General features: G+C 33.3%; 1 pseudogene; it reads left to right on the forward strand.

Moving 5' to 3' along the window:
* The window catches only part of LOC120144691, a 62936-nt pseudogene that overhangs the window by 14649 nt on the left and 27579 nt on the right, over positions 1-20708 (forward strand).

Consider the following 20708-nt stretch of genomic DNA (forward strand, 5'->3'; position numbering starts at 1 on the left):
TTTATGCTAGATACTAGAAGTCTTTTAAGGAATCATTTCAAGATCAAAGAATGTTTGAGGAAGCAATTGATCATAGGATCTCTAAATTATATTATTTTCGTTCAGAGCTAATATCGAAATTATCTGGTTAAGAAATTACGAAAATGCCCTTGAGAGGTAAAATAGTCAGAGTTAACCCTGAAAGAGAAAGTACTTAAATTTAATTATTAATTTCTGTCTTTGTAAAGAAAAATTCATAATATTGCGTTTGTAAAATCCGAGAAGGTACTTGACCGAAAAATATCTGAGTTATGAGTAAATACCTGAAGAACATTTATCGGAGGGTGCTCTTTATCAGAATTGTTCGAACGACCCCTGTAATGAAAATGACCCAAGAATATAACCAAGCTCAAAAATGATTGGATATCTTTGAGCTCTGAAATGAATGAAATAAAACTGAATACCAAAATTTACAAAATAACCTTATGGTCTAAACTAAGTAAATGTCTTGGATTAATTAAGGAATCCAAGTAAGCATAGGTATTGGACTACCTTTAAAGATAATGGAAAACAATTTAAGTGAGTATATCAATCCTAAAACTATGTCAATACCTGAATGGCATAGATATTACTTGAACATGTGTTTGTCTTCTCAAGTTTGGCTCGATGATAAATTTTGGAAGTATTCCGCTCAACTCTAGATTGTATTCAATACTAAGAATTGGACGTTTGTTCGACAATCAACCACGAAGACCAAATTGAATGGATCGAAAGTACAATATGTATCTGAAATTCAAGAACGTTTGAATTAATCTGGAAAATCCCGAAGTAACTGGATTGGACTTGAATGCTAAATGAACTAAGTAACCTCAATGACTGAGGATTAAGTGAGAGATTAGAATAAGTTTAGAAACTCGGGTGAACTTATGTGATGTATCATCCCAATGGATTATGAACCACAAATCAAGTACGTCAATATTTCCTGGTATAGTTGAAACATGGAAATAAAATAAAGACCATTAGAATATTCGTTCGTCTCCTTAAGATATGTTCAGTGATGACTCAGAAGATGATACATGGATAAGAATATTTGGTATTAAAGAGTGAATAACCTGGAAGGTTGATGAATTGACAAGTTGATAAGTATCGGTTCTGGAAGCTATTCATCTGGAGTTGTTCGATAATCGGATTAATCGTCATAGATTGTAAAGATTGAATACCTTCAGATTCGTAAAGCTTCCGAAAATTATCTGAATAAGATGATCTTAATAAATTATATTGAATAATGATGATTCTGTCAGATATTGAACTCTTCCAATAGTGATTCTAATTCCGACATTCTATCGGTAAAAGAATATTTGTGTTTCTCTGGCCGATAAGATTATCTTGTATCTCTAAATAATATCTGGAAACTCTAGTGTGTTCCCTACTAAATGAATATTTATTGATTTTTGATTTGAATTCTATTTTGACATCTGATCTGAAATCTGTTCTAATATTTGTGTTTCTCTGGCCGATAAGATTATCTTGTATCTCTAAATAATATCTGGAAACTCTAGTGTGTTCCCTACTTAAATGAATATTTTATCTGATTTTTGATTTGAATTCTATTTTGACATCTGATCTGAAATCTGTTCTGATTCCTAACCTGGATTCTGTTCTGATATATGAATTATGTTTTGATTTTTGATTCTCTGTTTACGACGGAGAATGTTTTATCTGGGGATTATTATTGGAGGAAGATTATATGCAGACTCTTGGCTTTGTGCTCTGGGGGTATATATATATATTTTAAAAAGATCTGAAAAGTTACATGATTTTTAGGAACACACTAGAAAACCTATTCTGATCTCCTGAACTCAATCATCCAAAATATTTATCTGAACTGAAAGCTCATGGTCCGTTAGTACTTGAAATATCCGTAGAATCTCTGCTCAGTATAAAGATCTGTAAATGTCTGAAACAATAAGGAAATAAATATTTATCTGTATCTGCACGTTCATCAGCATCATATGGTAGTTCTGTATTACTGAGCTTTCTAAAGCTCACTCTAGTACTCACCTTTTCAGGTTAAAAGAATTGTACCAGTGCATCTATCGACTTCAGTAAGGGAGTTCATCCGGCGTTGTTGCAGAGTATGGTACATGTGATTAGGGGGCATGTAATTGTATTTTGATTTATATACGAGTTTGGAAATTTGTTTTATTTTTAATTAGTGACAACTTATTTTATAAGTTTACATGTTCTGATAAAAAGTTTTAAATTTTCCGCTATTTTTACAGTGGGTCGCTCCGGTGGCCCTAATGTGACTTCCCGGATCGTATCGGGTTACCCGCATCGGTCTGGGGGTTACAAACAGCTGTGACTTGGGCAAGGAGATGAGAGAGTTCAAAGGAAAAAAGAAATTGTGTGTGTGTCTATATATATATAAACAAGATTAGGAGATGAGAGATTCATTGCAATGAATTCTATTCTGTAATTTGAACTTCAGTAAGATTTTATCTACCTTGATAGATATATAACTACCATGGCTCATAACTAGCTTATAACAAACAAAAGCTGCTAGTCCAAATTAAAACGTGAAGTAATTTTTGTTGGATGTTTGTTTATTGATTTTCGTCGTTTCTCTTCCTTCAGACGAAGGAGAAGTATCAACATTATGTTGATACTCTGGTAGACCAGATACAGACTTGTTATGATATACTTCAACAAGTATGTTCTTTATGTTTTACATCTCCATGTATTCTCATTTCCTTTGCTAGCTATTTTATTGGGTTATATCCGTATTTTTTGCAAGATTTTAAAGCTTGCAAGTGTTTCTGTGCAGGTGGATGAGATCAAGAGACATTGAACCTATTTAATGAACTACAACTGCAACACCAAGCTGTAGAAACAAAAACTAAAACTCTTCATGATGCATGTGATCGATTGGTATGTTTTTCGTTTGGATGACTTAGGATATAATTTCATCTTCTTGTTTCCGACTTCTTGACTTTGACTTTATTCTTAATGCCTATAATTCACTTATTTGTTAGGTGAAAAAATTGTTTTAAGGTTGATTGATTGCCTTGCTAGCATGTTCTAATTGCAGGTAATAGAGAAGCAAAGGTTGATTTTGCTGAAGCACTTCGCAGTAAGCTCAAGTATTTTTGATGAGTTGGAGGATGTAAGGTTTGATTGCTATGTTAACTAGACATCAGTTTATGTGTTACTTCCTTGCCTTTGCTTTTTTTCCTATTATCCTTTGGTATTTATGTTCCAGTTTAATTGTCTTGATGAATTGTTGTTGGTATGGTACTTCTGAAATACATGATTTTTCTAATTTTACCTCTTCTGTACAGATTACTACTAACTTTTACTCTCCAAACATGAATGTTGGAAACACACTTTCTCTCACTTCTTAAATGGCTTGATGAGTGCATATTGTAAGTTTGCATCTGAACCTAGTCTAACTGTGCCAACACTTTTTGATGAAAAGAATCAACTGAAGTTGCATATCGATAAAATGTTTTTTTTTATTGAAAGATAAAGAACCTAGACTAAATTCTAGTGAACAATGTTGAACTATGTTACATTTTAATTTTATTTTATAAATTTTGATTTATTTTTCTACATAATTTGTGTTGTAATTAAATTTTAAGTTTATTGTTATTATATAATGTTATAGAATATTAAATTTGCGTAATATAAAATAGAAAATGATATATGCAAAATTAGTTAACCATAGCGGCGTTTTTGAATAAAAGTCACCAGAAGTCGGGTTCTTTTGCAGCATTTTGTGAAGAAAATTCCACTATGCATAGTTATTAGCAACATTTTTTTACCACAAATGCCACTAAATACCATAACATATAGCGACGTTTTAGAAAACAAACGCCACTAAAGATAAGAATAACGTCGTTATAAAGCTAGATCTTTTGCGGCGTTTTCTGTTCACAAATGTCGCTATCTTTTGCGGCGTTAGCTTTAGCGGCGCTTCTTGCGGCATTTTTCCAGGGAAGATTTTAGCGACGCTTAACATCGCTAAAACACTATTGTATATGTCGACGGGGAGTTCATTGCACTGGATTCATCATATCAAAAGGATAATGCGAAGCTTAATGCAGTAAAGTGATCTTTGCTTAAGTTACCAAAGTCCATGGTTGTTGATGTTGATTCATTTGGAATTGATGAGTCTTTTGAGATTGAAGGAGCAAAACAAAAGTTGCATGAACTTTGCACCAAGAAAAAATGGTCCAAGCCTATCTATGAGTAAGGCTTTATACTTCTAAATTTAATTTATGAGATGTGGATCTCTAGCATTTTACCACTGGAAGATCCATTATAAGTGCATGTGATAAAGTTTTATGTTTGACTAACCATTAATGATATTGTAACTTGATCTTTAGAATAGTTTTAAAAGCAATATAGAAATCAATGTTCCATGTTGGAGTTGTCTTTGACCATTATAGAACTTCATGCCATAAGCAATACTAATCACAATGGAGAAATTGGATACATTCCCATTACTTTAGTAGAATAGTTCCATCTGTGATTTGGCTCCTTTATAAGTGTCTTTATCATACCCTAATCTCAGTATGAAAATATTTTACACTTTGTTAATTAGAGGACAGTTTTGTATTGTTATTGTCTTGATGCAAATTTGAAGGACAATGCCATGTTATATGTGTGTGTGTTCCATGTGTTCCTTATGTTAAATGTCTCATAATGTGATCACCATGATGCAATTTTGAAGGCATATCCAAGTTATAACTTTTTTTTGTGAAAACAATTAAGTTTAAAAAAATAATTATGACTTTAATTGCAAAAATTGGGATTTTTGAATTAATTTAAATTAAATTGAATAGGAGTCGCCATCGACATTTGGACTAGGTATGTCGAATACCTAAAAACGTCTTTTAAAACAATTTTAAGGAAAAATCATTTTTTAAGACAAAACTTGGTCTATGTTTACCAAAAACTCGACTTAACGGGTTCATGAGTGATTATGCTTGGGGAATGATAAGCACCCTCACAGTGTCTATAATTGGTACCTAATTGCTTATATATTATTGTAAATGGTGGAAATCAAGAATTCACATTGATAGTTAAAGTATGATCTAATTATTGGACAATATATAATTTATTCCGAATTAATTATCAGAGAAAATTCTTTAACTTGAAAAGAAATCTCGAGATTTACAATCCTCCATCAAGAAAGCTATCCCAACTATTTCTTATATGTAAAAGAATAATCTATTATTGAATTATTTAAACATTAAATTAATATCAAAATTTGCATGAAACAATTTTTACCACAATTGAAAACATACATCGTCAATATTAAGAGTAAATAAAACAAAAATAAAACAAAATAAAATATTATAATAATAAAATAAAATAAAATAATTATTATCATATTAATAAATACATAAAACACTCACGTTTTCAAGTTCATACTTCGTTCGAATGTCGTATTGGATTACACTACTTCGATCAAGTAGTATTTTCTACGCCCATTCTACAAATAAATGTTCTTGAAAATATTCGAGTACCATATCAATGGATAAAGGAATATGATGGAAACAAATACGATCAGAAATATATAATAAAATATTTACAACACATAGGGATAATAATATTTATTTAATATAATACATATAAATACATAATATGCAAAATCTATACATACATAAGGACTAGAATACAAACAGAAAACACAGATCAAAATACAAATAACAAATAAGCACATTCAGTGATTTAAGGGATCAAATGGTACTACAGAAACTTGAAGGACCTAACAACAATTATGAACAACCAGAGCGCCATAAATAATGTTAAGAATTAAAATAAACTAAACCAGAAACATGAAAGGGTAAATAACAATTAAATCTAAATGCATTCATACTAAATAGTGACTAAAACAAAAGAATCATAAACCTTAGGACCATATTTGAATATAAGCAAACATATTATAATATATGAACTGGTGACTTAAATGTAAATATTGAGAAACAAATGCCTGAAATGAAATATCATACTTTTATTCGATGACCAAGACATAAGCATAACAAAATTTGGATCCTAAGTAGAACATGCAAGAACTTTTCAATTAGTGACTAAAATTTGAAATTACAAAGCACGAAGGTCCATAATAGGGTTTTACCCACACACTAAAATACACTCATGGTCCCTCTCCAAATGGCGTCGTTCAATGTCCCATATATATGCTTGAAATTAGGCCAAAACTAGCCATTAACCTTCAATTGCCCTTTTCCCTTTGGCCCGAGAGAGAGAGAAAGAGAGAGAGAGAGCCTCAACCGGAGCTCTCATATTTTCCAGAATCTGGTGGACCTTCGCCGCGTTGGCCGCCATTTATCGATGACAACCACCATCCGCAGGAGTCAGGGAAGAGAGAAGAAAGTATAGTTTGAAGCGTCTCTTCATCGTGTTTATGAAACCAGGCTACTTTTAACCAAAAAAGGTCCCTAGAAATGTAGATCTAGGAAAGTCTCTTCAATTTCCTTGACTACGGTGACCTTCGATATGACTAGTGAGCATCGAGATAGGTATGCCTTCTCTCTTCCCTCTTGGTTTTCTCTTTTTTTAGTTTATTTTCCTTATTATTTTTTTCGAATGCTTCTCTATAGTTTTCTTTCTCCGTTTCTCCTATCGATTTAAATCTGCTCTTTTCTACCTTTTTGAATGGTGGTTTTTCTTATGTATATGATGATAGCTATTTGGTAGGGGAATCATTTCCCTAACCTCTACCAGTATTTAACCGGATTTTTGAAACAAATTTAATGGAATTTATTGACTTGGTTGATTGATTTATCCCCCTTTGTTACTATTAATGATGACTTCCGTCACTGTAGGTTGAAAACAACAGCGTGATAGATGATAGTGGCGGCGGGGAGATCTGGTGGCAGTTCACGTGACGGGGAAAATGAAAGGCTGACGCGTGCATCACATGCGCGCCATCGAACGGTCTGGATCTTTGATTGGTGGCGATATTTGATATCTAGGGTTAAAACCCTAAGCTCTTGGGGGATATGATGGACCATTGGATGGGTCCATATCCAATGGCTAGATATTGGAGGCGATTGGCAGCTAAGGTGAAACCCTAATCAAATTTAGGCTCAAGAGCAATTTGATTGGGCTTGTTGGGTTATCCGAGTGGGCTGATGGATCTCCATTGGGATTGGGTATTGTTTTATAAACCTTGGGTGTCTACAACTACCCCTCTTTGCACATTCTTGTGTTAACAAGAACAAGGCAAATACTACAAGATAACGAGTTTTTGTTTGGTTCTCTCTTTTGCTTTGAAATTTGATAGTAATGAAAAAACTACTCATTCATGTTGAAAAGATCTAGCCACTTTTAGAAAAATTGTTTTTTGAATATGACATCGTTTCTTCTCGTTGAGGAAGTCGGGTTAATCTGGACATGATTTTGGAGACAACACGGTTCCTTCATGATAAGGAAGTCTGGTTATATGAGGATGACGCTGCTCCTATGTGTTGAGGAGATCTGGTCGTGGAAGACATTGTTCCTAATCGATGAGGACGTGTAGCTATCTTTAGGGATAATTTGGAGACAACACGGTTCCTACGTGATGAGGAAGTCTGATTGTCTGGGGATGACGATGCTCCTATACGTTGAGAAGATCTGGTCTGTGGATAACATTGTTCCTACATGATGAATATGTGTATCCATCTTTAGGGATAATTTGGAGACAACAATCTGAAGTGAGGTTAATTTTTTTCAAGAGAAACTATCTCAAGTGAGACAAAATTTGTTTCGAGAGAAATTGTCTCAAGCGAGATGAAACTTTGTTTCAAGAGAAACAATCTCAAAGGTTTATGTTTCAAGAGAAACTTTCTCAAGTGAGACAAAATTTGTTTCAAGAGAAACAATCTCAAAGGTTTATGTTTTAAGAGAAACTATCTCAAGCGTGACAAAATTTATTTCAACGGAAACAATCTCAAAGGTTTATGTTTCAAGAGAAACTATCTCAAGTGAGACAAAACTTTGTTTTGAGAGAAACAATCTCAAAGGTTTATCAATTTTGTTTCAAGTGAAACAATTTCCAAATTTTGCGTTTTGAGTGAAAACTGTCTTAAGCGAGACGAAATTTGTTTTTAAGAAAAACAATCTTAAATGTTATCAATTTTGTTTCAAGTGAAACAATTTTAGAATTTGTGTTTCGAAGAAAAATTGTCCCAAGTGAGACAAAATTTGTTTTGACAACAATCTTAAGTGAGATAAATTTTGTTTCAATCAAAATTTGTATTTCTAAGGGAAACTGGCTCAAGTGAGACGAAATTTGTTTTTAAGAAAAACAATCTCAATTGTTCTTGTCTTAAGGAAGGCTGTCTCAAGTGAGACGAAATTTGTTTTTAAGAAAAACAATATCAAATATTATCAATTTTGTTTTAAGTGAACAATTTTAGAATTTGTGTTTCGAAGAAAATCAATCAAAATTTGTATTTCTAAGGGAAACTGGCTCAAGTGAGACGAAATTTGTTTTTAAGAAAAACAATCTCAATTGTTCTTGTCTTAAGGAAGGCTGTCTCAAGTGAGACGAAATTTGTTTTTAAGAAAAACAATATCAAATATTATCAATTTTGTTTTAAGTGAAACAATTTTAGAATTTGTGTTTCGAAGAAAAACTGTCCCAAGTGAGACAAAATTTCTTTTGAGAACAATCTCAAGTGAGATAAATTTTATTTCAAGTGAAACAATTTCAAAATTTGTATTTCTAGGGGAAACTGTCTCAAGTGAGACAAAATTTGTTTTTAAGAAAAACAATCTCAAATGTTCGTGTCTTAAAGAATACTATCTCAACTGAGACGAAATTTGTTTTTAAGAAAAATTATCTCAAGCGAGACAAAACTTTGTTTCGAGAGAAACAATCTTAAAGGCAACAGACAGTCTTCCCTACATGTTGAGGAGATCTAGCAATCTTTAGAAGATCTGATCATTCACTTCATGATGTCAAATCTATGGATGACATTGTTCCTTCATGTTGTGGACTTCTGGTAATCACCAAACTTTTATTTCCTAAAAGATTAACATAAAAATGATGCATTTATGAATGAATGTCTTGAATGATTTATGAGTGTCGTGATGAAGTTTATTTCATGTATTTGATTTGATGTCTTTTTTGCTTTGTCCTTATGAGAGGAGAAAATGATCTTGAGACAAGAAATTAGATATGAAATTAGTTTCTCAAAAGGAATTATAAAAGTATCTTTATGAGAAGGGAAAAACCTTTTTATTGCAATGTGATGACGAATGTACGATGCAAAGATGCAAATTTCATGTAACATTTATGTATATGTTGATGTACGTTTTCTTGATTCAATTGTCAGGGACGGATGCTGGAGCACTCTTCCTTCTATCCCTGATTTGATTGCCTTCATTCTTTGTTTGCACTAGTGTGCAATCTTACAATAAGAAATTAACACGTGTCAATTTCTTATTTCCCCAACAAATTTTTTCCCTGACAAAAATTGGTTTCCTTTGTTTGGACTTATATAGAAATCAAATAGAGTTTCCCTCATGATACCATCATCATTCCTGCCAAATAGTTTAAAAAGAGAATCTATCATTCCAAGCTTCAAAGATTGTGTATGCACAACTGCCTTGTATCGGGAAATCAAAGACCACTACCTGGAGATGATCATCGCATCAATTGATGGAATATCATACTGCCCCGGAGAACCATGAGACACATCTATGCTAAGGATGATAGTTGAAACCTTAGAAACAACTGGAATTGAAGGTGTTTGCTCAATTTCTCACATTGAATTCATTCTTCCCATCTTTGTATTGATTTTTAGAAGCAAATTCGTAAGGTGTAACATCCCAAACACCGAGTTAGTGACCAATTTGTAAGATTTTAAGATTTACTGATCAAATTAGATAAATTAAAAAGTTTAGGGACTTAATTGGAAAATTGTTTACGCATGATTGAATAGAAAAGAAAGGAAATATGGAAGGGAAAAAAGGTCTTTTAGCAAGTAAATGAATTTAAAAATTCATTTTGGGTGTTTTATATACACGTGGGAAGGAGTTATTAGGGGAAAAAGATATCTAGAGAGTTATATTGTTCATCATCCTTCTTTTCTTTTTCTCATGAGCTCCTTAGTTAAGGTGAGGAATTCTTTAGTTGGTAAATTCTTTCACTTCAGTTATGGTTTTGATTCTTGAGGTATTAGAAAAGCTCAAGGAAGGTTTAAGGTGGTTTAAAACTCAAAGATGGATTAGTTATGAGAGATTGAATATAAGATATTTTTAGTGAAATTTTGAGAAAGAGTTAGTAAATGGAATTTTTAGTTGAATTTGACTTGTCATCAGTTAGAATTAGAAGTATAAAGCGTTAGAAATTAAATTAAAACATGTTTAAAATTTAGTAAGATTCTTAGTTTCAAGAGTTAGCGTAAGATATTGATGATGTGTTATTATGAAATAGGATGTTTTGTAGAAGTATAGATGAGGTTCAGGGTGAAAAATAAAAGTAAAGGAAAGAATTTAGTAAGTTATTGGTATATTTTCGGGATATAAGAGTGTATATGGGCTTGTGGTATCAGTATTGGATGAACATTACCGATATTACGAAACATTTAGAGGTGATATTTGCGTATAGGTATCGATATTTGATGAACAACATCGATAACATCAAGTAAACGAGGATAAATTCTTCATAGGGTATCGAAATCGAAATGGTAGTATCGGTACCATGGGTATCGATACCCATATAGAGGTATCAATACCATTTTTAGAATAGAATTCCAGATTCCAAAATAGGTATTGATACTGAAGTAGAGTATCGATACCACTATAAAGAAGTATCGTTACTGTACCTTGAGTAACGATACTAGTTAGATGGAAACAATGAATCAAGTGTATTTTCTAGATTCAGCTTTGATAATTGGTTAATAGTGATTTAAATTATGATTTTTATATGGATTTTATATTCGTGTAGATATCAAACGAAAGCAAAGTCCAGACAAGTTGACAAAGTAAGATTTACCAAGAGAGATAGATAAGAGATTGGTATTGACTAGTGAGGCCAATGTGAGTGTATACTATTAGACATATAATGTTTATGGAAATAAGACTTGTGATAAGTCTATTTCCCATGTTGATTTCATGATTGCATAAATATATTCATGTGATTGATATGATTATTATGAGTACATGAATACATGCATAAGTTATATATATTGATATGTGACTATATATGATACATGATATATGGGAACATAAGAGAAAATAAAATATAAGTTATATGATATGATCTATGTGAGTATATGTACATGTGATAGATACTATGAGACATTATATGTGCGATTATTTGAATATATGAAATAAGAGAATAAATGATATAAATGGTAAAACCCATAATATGTGAGATGGGAACTAAAGCTATAATTGACATGCCAAGAGTCAAGGGTTCTACGCAGTCCTTCGGGACAATTCTACGTGGTCCTTTGGGACATATATGTTGTCCTTAGGGACATTTTATGTGACACTTCGGTGCATTTTTTACGCGACACTTTGGTGCATTTTATATGTGCTATGGTGACAACATTTATGCACAACCTCAATGCATCCACATATCTTTAGTTCTCCGTAATGTACCATGGGCTAATAAAATATATAAAAGGAATTAATATTTCATGATATATCATGTTTTTATTGTTTATTTGCATGATCAGGTATATGGATATTATGTGAAACATAAATATCTTTGTAAAGAGATAATAGTATGTGATTTACATGTTCATTTTGTTATTTATATATATGTCTCACTAAGTCGATGACTTAGCATGTGAGTGTTTAACACATAAGATCAAAGAAGTCTGAAGGGCGGGGATAGGCAGCTAGGACATCATAACTCCTTCAAATATTATATCAGAAGCAATTTAAATAGTAGGTTCCTTTTTGTTATATTAATTAATGTTGACAAATAACGAAAGGTTAAAATTGTATATGCTCTGATCAGTTTGTAAACCTTTTTGATTATATTTATGTAAATTTTTCAGTTTACTTAATATAAGTTTAAAAATTTCCACTATTTTGTACAAGTAAAAGGATTTGAAAAGTCAATGTCATATATCGGGTTCGTATCTGGGTCAAGTACAGGTTTGAGGTGTTATATTTAATGGTATCAGAGCTAAGGTTTAGCCGATTTTAGGCATAAACCAAGGTCAAAAGTGTTCTAAAAAGTTTATATGCCAACATAATAGTGAACACCTCTGATCTAATAGAGTAACGAGTATGATTATGAGAGCTCCCGAAGTGAAGCGGGATATGATAGGCATGAGGGAAGTAGTAATTCACCTGCCCTGGCCAGGCAAGGTGAAAATCAAACACCTCAAGGAGTTCCTGTACAAGATCAAGATGTGTTTTTCAGGACTTTGGATGCTATCATGACGCGTTTCCAACCTCCTACTCCATCAACTCATAGAATGAATGTGGTGAAAGAGTTGAAAGGGTTGGGAGCTCCTGAATTTAAAGGTAAAGCCGAAGAAGGTCTTGTTGCAGTGGACCTCTAGATAAATGATATGAAGATCATGTTAGATAGTCTCCACTTCTCAGAAGTAGAGAAGTTAGATGGAGTGGTTTATTTGCTAAGGGGTCAAGTATATTGGAGATCAGTTTATAAGGCAAGTGAAGCAATAGTTTATGAGTCTGAAGCACTTGAATAACACAGTATATGAATATGAGTGTGAGTTTAATGAGTTGAGTCATTTTGATACTGAGTTTATTCCAACAGAAAAAGATGCATGTGAATAGTTTGTTGAGGGCTTGCACCCTAGACCGAAGGAGTTGTTAATCGTCTTGAATCTGTCCTCATTCCAAGAGGTGGTTAAACGTGCTAAAGCTTTTGAGAGATCTTAGAATGAAAGGTTTGGAGTGCAAAGAGTACAGACATCTAAGAGAGTTGATACTTCTTCAAGCTCAACACCATCTAAAAGGGGTATAGATTCTGGGTTCCGATCTCAGGCGAGGTCTGAGTCAGTTGCATCACCTGCTAGAGGATCAAGTCAGATGAGAACCAGACAGACGCAATTAGTAGGGTCTACTGCTGGGCGATCAAATCAAGGCCAATCAAGACAGTGTCAGTATTGTGGGAAGAATCATTCTGGAGTGTGTCAAATAGTCTCTAAAGCTTGTTTTTGATGTGGGGACACCATAAATTTTATTCGAGATTGTCCATTGATGGTTGGAGAACCTGCATAATTTGAGCGATCCGCTTCAGTATCTCAAAGAGGAAGAGGAAGAGATAGAGGAAAAAATCATCCTGAGTCATCTACTCAACAGGAAGTGCATTCAACTTATTCATATATCAGTAGTAAGTTAGTGAACCAAAGATTATAACAAGTACTTTTCAGTTATATGATAAATTTGTGTCGGTATTGATTGATCCGAGTTCCACTTATTCATATATCAGTAGTAAGTTAGTGAAGGAGTAGAGAATCCCATTAGAAGCAACAAGTAAAAGGTGATAGTGACTAATCCTTTAGGGCATAGTGCTCGGGTAAATAAATTATGTCAAGGGTATCCCATAAGGATTCATGGAATTGAATTCCCTACTAATCTGATGGAATTACCCTTTGGTGAGTTTGATGTAATTTTGGGGATGGATTGGTTGTACCATTATCATGTATATGTCGATTATAGACTAATAAGGGTAACCCTAATTAATTCAAAGGGAATAGAAGTGAATGTGATCAGTGAAAGATTATATCCGTTAGCAAATGTAATATCAGTGATACCTGCAAAGAAGTTATTGCTACAAGGATGTCAGGGTTTCATTGCTAATGTGATTGATACCAGAGCCGATGAGAAAGGGTTGTCAAAGAGTTCCCCGATGTCTTTCCTACAGAGTTTCCAGGATTACCTCCGGATAGAGAGGTTGAATTTCAAATTGAAGTAATGCCGGGAACAACACCTATTGCAATGGCACCTTACCGAATGGCTTCAAAAGAGTTGAGTGAATTAAAGATTCAATTACAAGAATTATTGGACAAAGGATTTATCAGACCAAGTGTGTCACCTTGGGGAGCACATGTGTTATTTGTAAAGAAGAATAATGATTCAATGCGTCTCTACATAGATTATAGATAGCTCAACAAGGTGACCATAAAGAACAAATATCCCCTCCCTAGAATCGATGATTTGTTTGATCAATTAAAGGGAGCTTCGGTATTCTCGAAGATCGATTTGCGTTCTAGTTATCATCAATTGAAGATTCAAGAGAAAGATATTCCGAAAACGATTTTCAGAACTAGATATGGTCATTATAAGTTTATTGTTATGCCGTTTAGGGTAACAAATGCACCTACAACTTTTATGGATCTTATAAATATAATGTTTCAACCTTATCTAGACCATTTTGTAGTTGTTTGCATTGACGATATATTGGTGTATTCAAAGTCTAATAAAGAGCATAGTGCACATTTGAGGGTAGTTTTGCAAACTCTACGTGATAAGAAATTATATGCCAAACTGTCTAAGTGCGATTTTTGGTTAAATGAAGTGGCATTTCTAGGACATGTGATTTCTGCAGAGGGAATTCAAGTTGATCCTCAAAAGATAAAATCCATTTTAGAATAGGAACTTTCAAAGAATATGTTTAAAGTTCAGAGTTTTTTGGGTCTTGTGGGTTATTATCGAAGGTTCGTTAAGAACTTTTCGATGATAGCTTTGCCTTTGACCAAGTTGATAAGGAAAAATGTACCATTTGTGTGGACAGAAGCTCTAGTATTGGTCTAACCCGAATCTGACAAGAACTACGTGGTTTATAGTGATACATCCCATAATGGCTTAGGATGTGTACTGATTCAAGAAGAGAAAGTGGAAGCATATGTGTCTAGACAACTGAAATCGCATGGGAAGAACTATCCAACAAATGATTTGGAGTTGGATGCAGTATTGTTCACTCTCAAGATTTGGCGTCACTACTTATATGGGGAACGTTGCTATCTCTATACGGATCATAAGAGCTTAAAGTATCTGATGACTCAGAAAGAATTAAATTTGAGGCAGAGAAGATGTGTTGAATTTATAAAGTATAATGATGTGATAATTGATTTTCATCCTGGAAAAGCAAATGTTGTAGCTGATGCCTTAAGTTGAAATACGTTTGCAGTCTTACAAGCTTTAGATGCAGGGTTGTCATTAGAAGGAGATGATGGTTTATATGCATAATTGAACCTTTGGCCAAGATGGTTACATCGAATCAAAGAATTGTAAAACATAGATAAAAAGTGTTTGAAGAGATTGGAGCAAGTAATGAATGAATCAAATAAAGATTTTGAGATTAAACTCGATGGGAATCTATAGTATCGAGGGAGATTGGTAATTCCAGATGATGAGGAATTGAAGAATGATATATTGACAGAAGCTCACTGTAGTCTGTTGACGATGCACCCTGGTGGAAACAAGATGTATATGGATATTAAGAGTCGCTATTGGTGGCCAGAACTGAAAATAAGTATCACATAATTTGTGTCTAATTGTTTGACATGTCAACAAGTCAAAGCCGAGCATCAAATTTCTTAAGGATTATTGCAACCACTCTCCATTCCTTAGTGGAAGTGGGAGAATGTGATGATGGACTTTGTAACAGGGTTACCTTGGACTCCAAATAAAACATATTTGATTTGGATTATAGTTAATCGATTGACCAAGTTAGCACATTTCATTCCATTGAAACTGATTTCTCTATGGAAAAGTATGTTGAGCTGTACATTAGAGAAATTATTAGATTTCATAGAGTGCATGTTTCGATAGTTTCTGACCAAGATCCTTGATTCACATAGAGATTTGGAAATCTTTACATGAAGCTTTGGGAACTCGACTAGACTTCAGAAGAACCTTTCACCCTCAGACGGATGGACAGTCCGAGAGAACTATTCAAATCTTGGAAGATATGTTAAGAGCTTGTGCAATTGAATTCAAAGGATCGTTGGATAAGTATTTTCCACTTGCTAAATTTGCCTATAACAATAGTTATCATTCAAGCATTAAGATGGCACCCTATGAAGTTCTATATGGGAAAAAATGTTGTATACCATTAAATTGGTATGAACTCAAAGATCGGAGTGTTATTGGTCAGGATTTGATTCAAGATGTAGAAGAGAAAGTTCGGGAAAATCAACATAATCTCAAAGTGGCATTCGACCAACAGAAATCATATTCTGATCTTAATAGGAAAGAAATTGAATTTGAAGTTGGTGATAAAGTTTTCCTGAAGGTGTCTCTCCTTGGAAGAAGGTATTAAGGATTGGATGGAAAGGAAAGCTGAGTCCTAGGTTTATTGGGCTATATGAGATTATTAAGAGAATATGACCAGTGTCATATCAGTTAGCCTTGCCACCAGAAATAGAAAAGATTCATAATGTTTTCCATGTATTTATGCTTCGAAGATACCGATCTGATCCTTCACATATTACTGCCCTATAATAAATAGAAGTCCAACCTGATTTGACTTATGAGGAGGAATTAATGCAAATATTGGCATATGAAGTTAAGCCGCTAAGAAATAAAATAGTTTTGTTAGTTGACGTGTTATGGAGAAATCATAAAGTAGAAGAAATAACCTGGGAACGTGAAGAAGATATGCGTAAGCAATATCCCTACCTTTTTGTGCAGTGAAAATTCGAGGATGAATTTTCTTAAGGGAGAGTTTTGTAACATCCCAAACACTGGGTTAGTGACAAATTTGTAAGATTTTAAGATTTAGTGACCAAATTAGATAAATTAAAAAGTTTAGGGACTTAATTGGAAAATTATTTGTGCATGATTGAATAACAAAGAAAGGAAATATGGAAGGGCAAAAAGGTCTTATAGCAAGTAAATGAATTTAAAAAATTATTTTGGGTGTTTTATATACACGTGGGAATAAATTATTAGGTGAAAAAGATATCCAGACAATTCTATTGTTCTTTATCCTTACTTTCATCTTCCCGTGAGCTCTTTAGTTAAGGCGAGGAATTCTTTATTTGGTAAATTCTTGCACTTCAGTTACGGTTTTGATTCTTGAGGTATTAGGAAAGCTTAAGGAAGGTTTAAGGTGGTTTAAAACTCAAAGATGGATGAGTTATGAAAGATTAAATATAAGAGGTTTTAAGTGAAATTTTGAGAAATAGTTAGTAATGGAATTTTAAGTTGAATTTGACTTGTCATCATTTAGAATAAGAAGTATAAAGTGTTAGAAATGAAATTAGAACATGTTGAAAATTTAGTAAGATTCTTAGTTTCAATAGTTAGGGTGAGATATTGATGATGATGTTGTGTTATTATGAAATAGGATGGTTTGTGGAAGTATAGATGAGGTTCAGGGTGAAAAATAAAGTAAAGGAAAGAATTTAGTAAGTTATTGGTATATTTTTGGGATATAGGAGTGTAATTTTGGCTTTGGTATCGGTACTGGATGAACAATACTGATACTACGAAACATTTAGAGGTGATATTTACATATATGTATCGATATTGGATGAACAGTATCGATAATATCAAGTAAACGAGGATAAATTCTTCATAGGGTATCAAAACCGAAATGGTAGTATCGGTACCATGAGTATCGATACCTATATAGAGGTATCGTTACCATTTTTAGAATAGAATTCCAAAATCTAGAATAGGTATCGATACAAAAGTAAAGTATCAATACCACTATAGATAAGTATCTATACTATACCATGAGCACCGATACTAATCAAATGGAAATAATGAATCAAGTGTCTTTTATGCGGAAAAATGTACCATTTGTGTGGAGTCTTGAGTGTCAAGAAATTTTGAAGCGTTAACTAGAATTTTTATAGAAGCTCCAGTCTTGGTCCAACCTGAATCTGACAAGAACTACGTGGTTTACAGTGATATATCCCATAATGGCTTAGGATGTGTACTGATTCAAGAAGGGAAAGTGGATGCACATGTGTCTAGACAATTGAAATCGCATTGGAAGAACTATCCAACGCATGATTTGGAGTTGAATACAGTAATGTTCGCTCTCAAGATTTGGCATCACTACTTATATGGGGAACGTTGCTATCTCTATACGGATCATAAGAGCTTAAAGTATCTGATGGCTCAGAAAGAATTAAATTTGAGGCAGAGAAGATGGGTTGATTTTCTAAAGGATTATGACGTGATAATTGATTTTCCTCCTGGAAAAGAAAATGTAGTAGTTGATGCCTTAAGTTGAAATATGTTTGCAGCCTTACGAACTTTAGATGCAAGGTTTTCATTAAAAGGAGCTGATGGTTTATGTGCATAATTGAACCTTTGGCCAAGATGGTTGCATCGAATCAAAGAATTGTAAAACATAGATAAAAAGTGTTTAAAGATATTGTAGCAAGTAATGAATGAATCAAATAAAGATTTTGAGATTAAACCTGATGGGAACTATATTATCGAGGGAGACTGGTAATTCCAGGTGATGAGGAATTAAAGAATGATCTGTTGACAGAAGCTCACTATAGTCTGTTGACGATGCACCCTGGTGGAAACAAGATGTATATGGATATTAAGAGTCGCTATTGGTGGTCAGGAATGAAAAGAAGTATCACATAATTTGTGTCTAAATGTTTGACATGTCAAAGTCAAAGCCGAGCATCAAATTCCCTAAGGATTATTGCAACCACTCTCCATTCCTTAGTGGAAGTGGGAGAATGTGACGATGGACTTTATAACAGGGTTACCTCTGACTCCAAATAAAATATATTCAATTTGGATAATAGTTGATCGATTCACCAAGTCAGAACATTTTATTTCATTCGAATTGATTTCTCTATGGAAAAGTATGTTGAGCTGTACATTAGAGAAATTATTAGATTGCATGGAGTGCATGTTTAGATAGTTTATGACCGAGATCCTTGATTCCCATCGAGATTTAGAAATCTTTACATGAAGCTTTGGGAACTCAACTAAACTTCAGAACAACCTTTCACCCTCAGACGGATGGACAATTCGAGCAAACTATTCAAATCTTGGAAGATATGTTAAGAGCTTGTGCAATTGAATTCAAAGGATCCTGGGAGAAGTATTTGCCACTTGCTGAATTTGCCTACAACAATAGTTATCATTCAAGCATTAAGATGGCACCCTATTAAGTTCTGTACGGGAAAAAATGTTGTACGCTATTAAATTGGTATGAACTCAAAGATCGGAGTTTTCTTGGTCCGTATTTGATTCAAGATGTAGAAGAGAAAGTTCGGGAAAATTGACATAATCTCAAAGTGGCATTCAACCAACAGAAATCATATTCTGATCTTAACAGGAAAGAAATTGAATTCAAAGTTGGAGATAAAGTTTTCCTGAATGTGTCTCTCCCTAGAAGAAAGTATTAAGGATTGGACGGAAAGGAAAGCTGAGTCCTAAGTTTATTGGGCCATATGGATTGTTAAGAGAATACGACCAGTGTCATATCAGTTAGCCTTGCCACCAGAAATATAAAAGATTCATAATGTTTTCCATGTACTTATTCTTCGAAGATACCGATCTGATCCTTCGTATATTGCTACCCTAGAATAAATAGAAGTCCAACCTGATTTGACTTATGAAGAGGAACCAATGCAAATATTGGCATATGAAGTTAAGCCGTTAAGAAATAAAATAGTTTTGTTAGTTGAAGTGTTATGGAGAAATCATAAAGTAGAAGAAACAACCTGGGAACGTGAAGAAGATATGTGTAAGCAATATCCCTACCTTTTTGTGTAGTGAAAATTCAAGGAGGAATTTTCTTAAGGGAGAGTTTTGTAACATCCCAAACACCGGGTTAGTGACAAATTTGTAAGATTTTAAGATTTAGTGACCAAATTAGATAAATTAAAAAGTTTAGGGACTTAATTGGAAAATTTGTGCAGGATTGAAAAGCAAAAAAAGGAAAGATGGAAGTGAAAAAAGGTCTTATAGCAAGTAAATGAATTTAAAAATTTATTTTGGGTGTTTTATATACACGTGGGAATAAATTATTAGGTGAAAAAGATATCCAGACAATTCTATTATTCTTTATCCATCTTTTCTTATTACCGTGAGCTCTTTAGTTAAGGCGAGGAATTCTTTAGTTGGTAAATTCTTGCACTTCAGTTATGATTTTGATTCTTGAGGTATTAGGAAATCTTAAGGAAGGTTTAAGGTGGTTTAAAACTCAAAGATGGATGAGTTATGAGAGATTGAATATAAGAGGTTTTAAGTGAAATTTTGACAAATAGTTAGTAAATGGAATTTTAAGTTGAATTTGACTTGTCGTCATTTAGAATAAGAAGTATAAAGTGTTAAAAATGAAAGTATAACATGTTAAAAATTTAGTAAGATTCTTAGTTTCAAGAGTTAGGGTGAGATATTGATGATGATGATGTGTTATTATGAAATAGGATGGTTTGTGGAAGTATAGATGATGTTCAGGGTAAACAATAAATGTAAAGGAAAGAATTTAGTATTTTATTGGTATATTTTTGGGATGTAGGAGTGTAATATGGGCTTGTGGTATCGGTACTGGATGAACAGTACTGATACTACGAAATATTTAGAGGTGATATATATATATATATATATCGATATTGGATGAACAGTATCGATACCATCAAGCAAACAAGGAAAATTTATTCATTAGATTTCAAAACCGAAATGGTAGTATCGGTACCATGAGTAAAGATACCTATATAGAGGTATCGTTACCATTTTTAGAATAGAATTCCAAAATCCAGAATAGGTATCGATATTGAAGT

The sequence above is a fragment of the Hibiscus syriacus genome, unplaced genomic scaffold (genome assembly GCF_006381635.1).
Source record: "Hibiscus syriacus cultivar Baekdansim isolate YM2019G1 unplaced genomic scaffold, ASM638163v2 tig00110890_pilon, whole genome shotgun sequence".
Lineage (NCBI taxonomy): Eukaryota > Viridiplantae > Streptophyta > Magnoliopsida > Malvales > Malvaceae > Hibiscus > Hibiscus syriacus.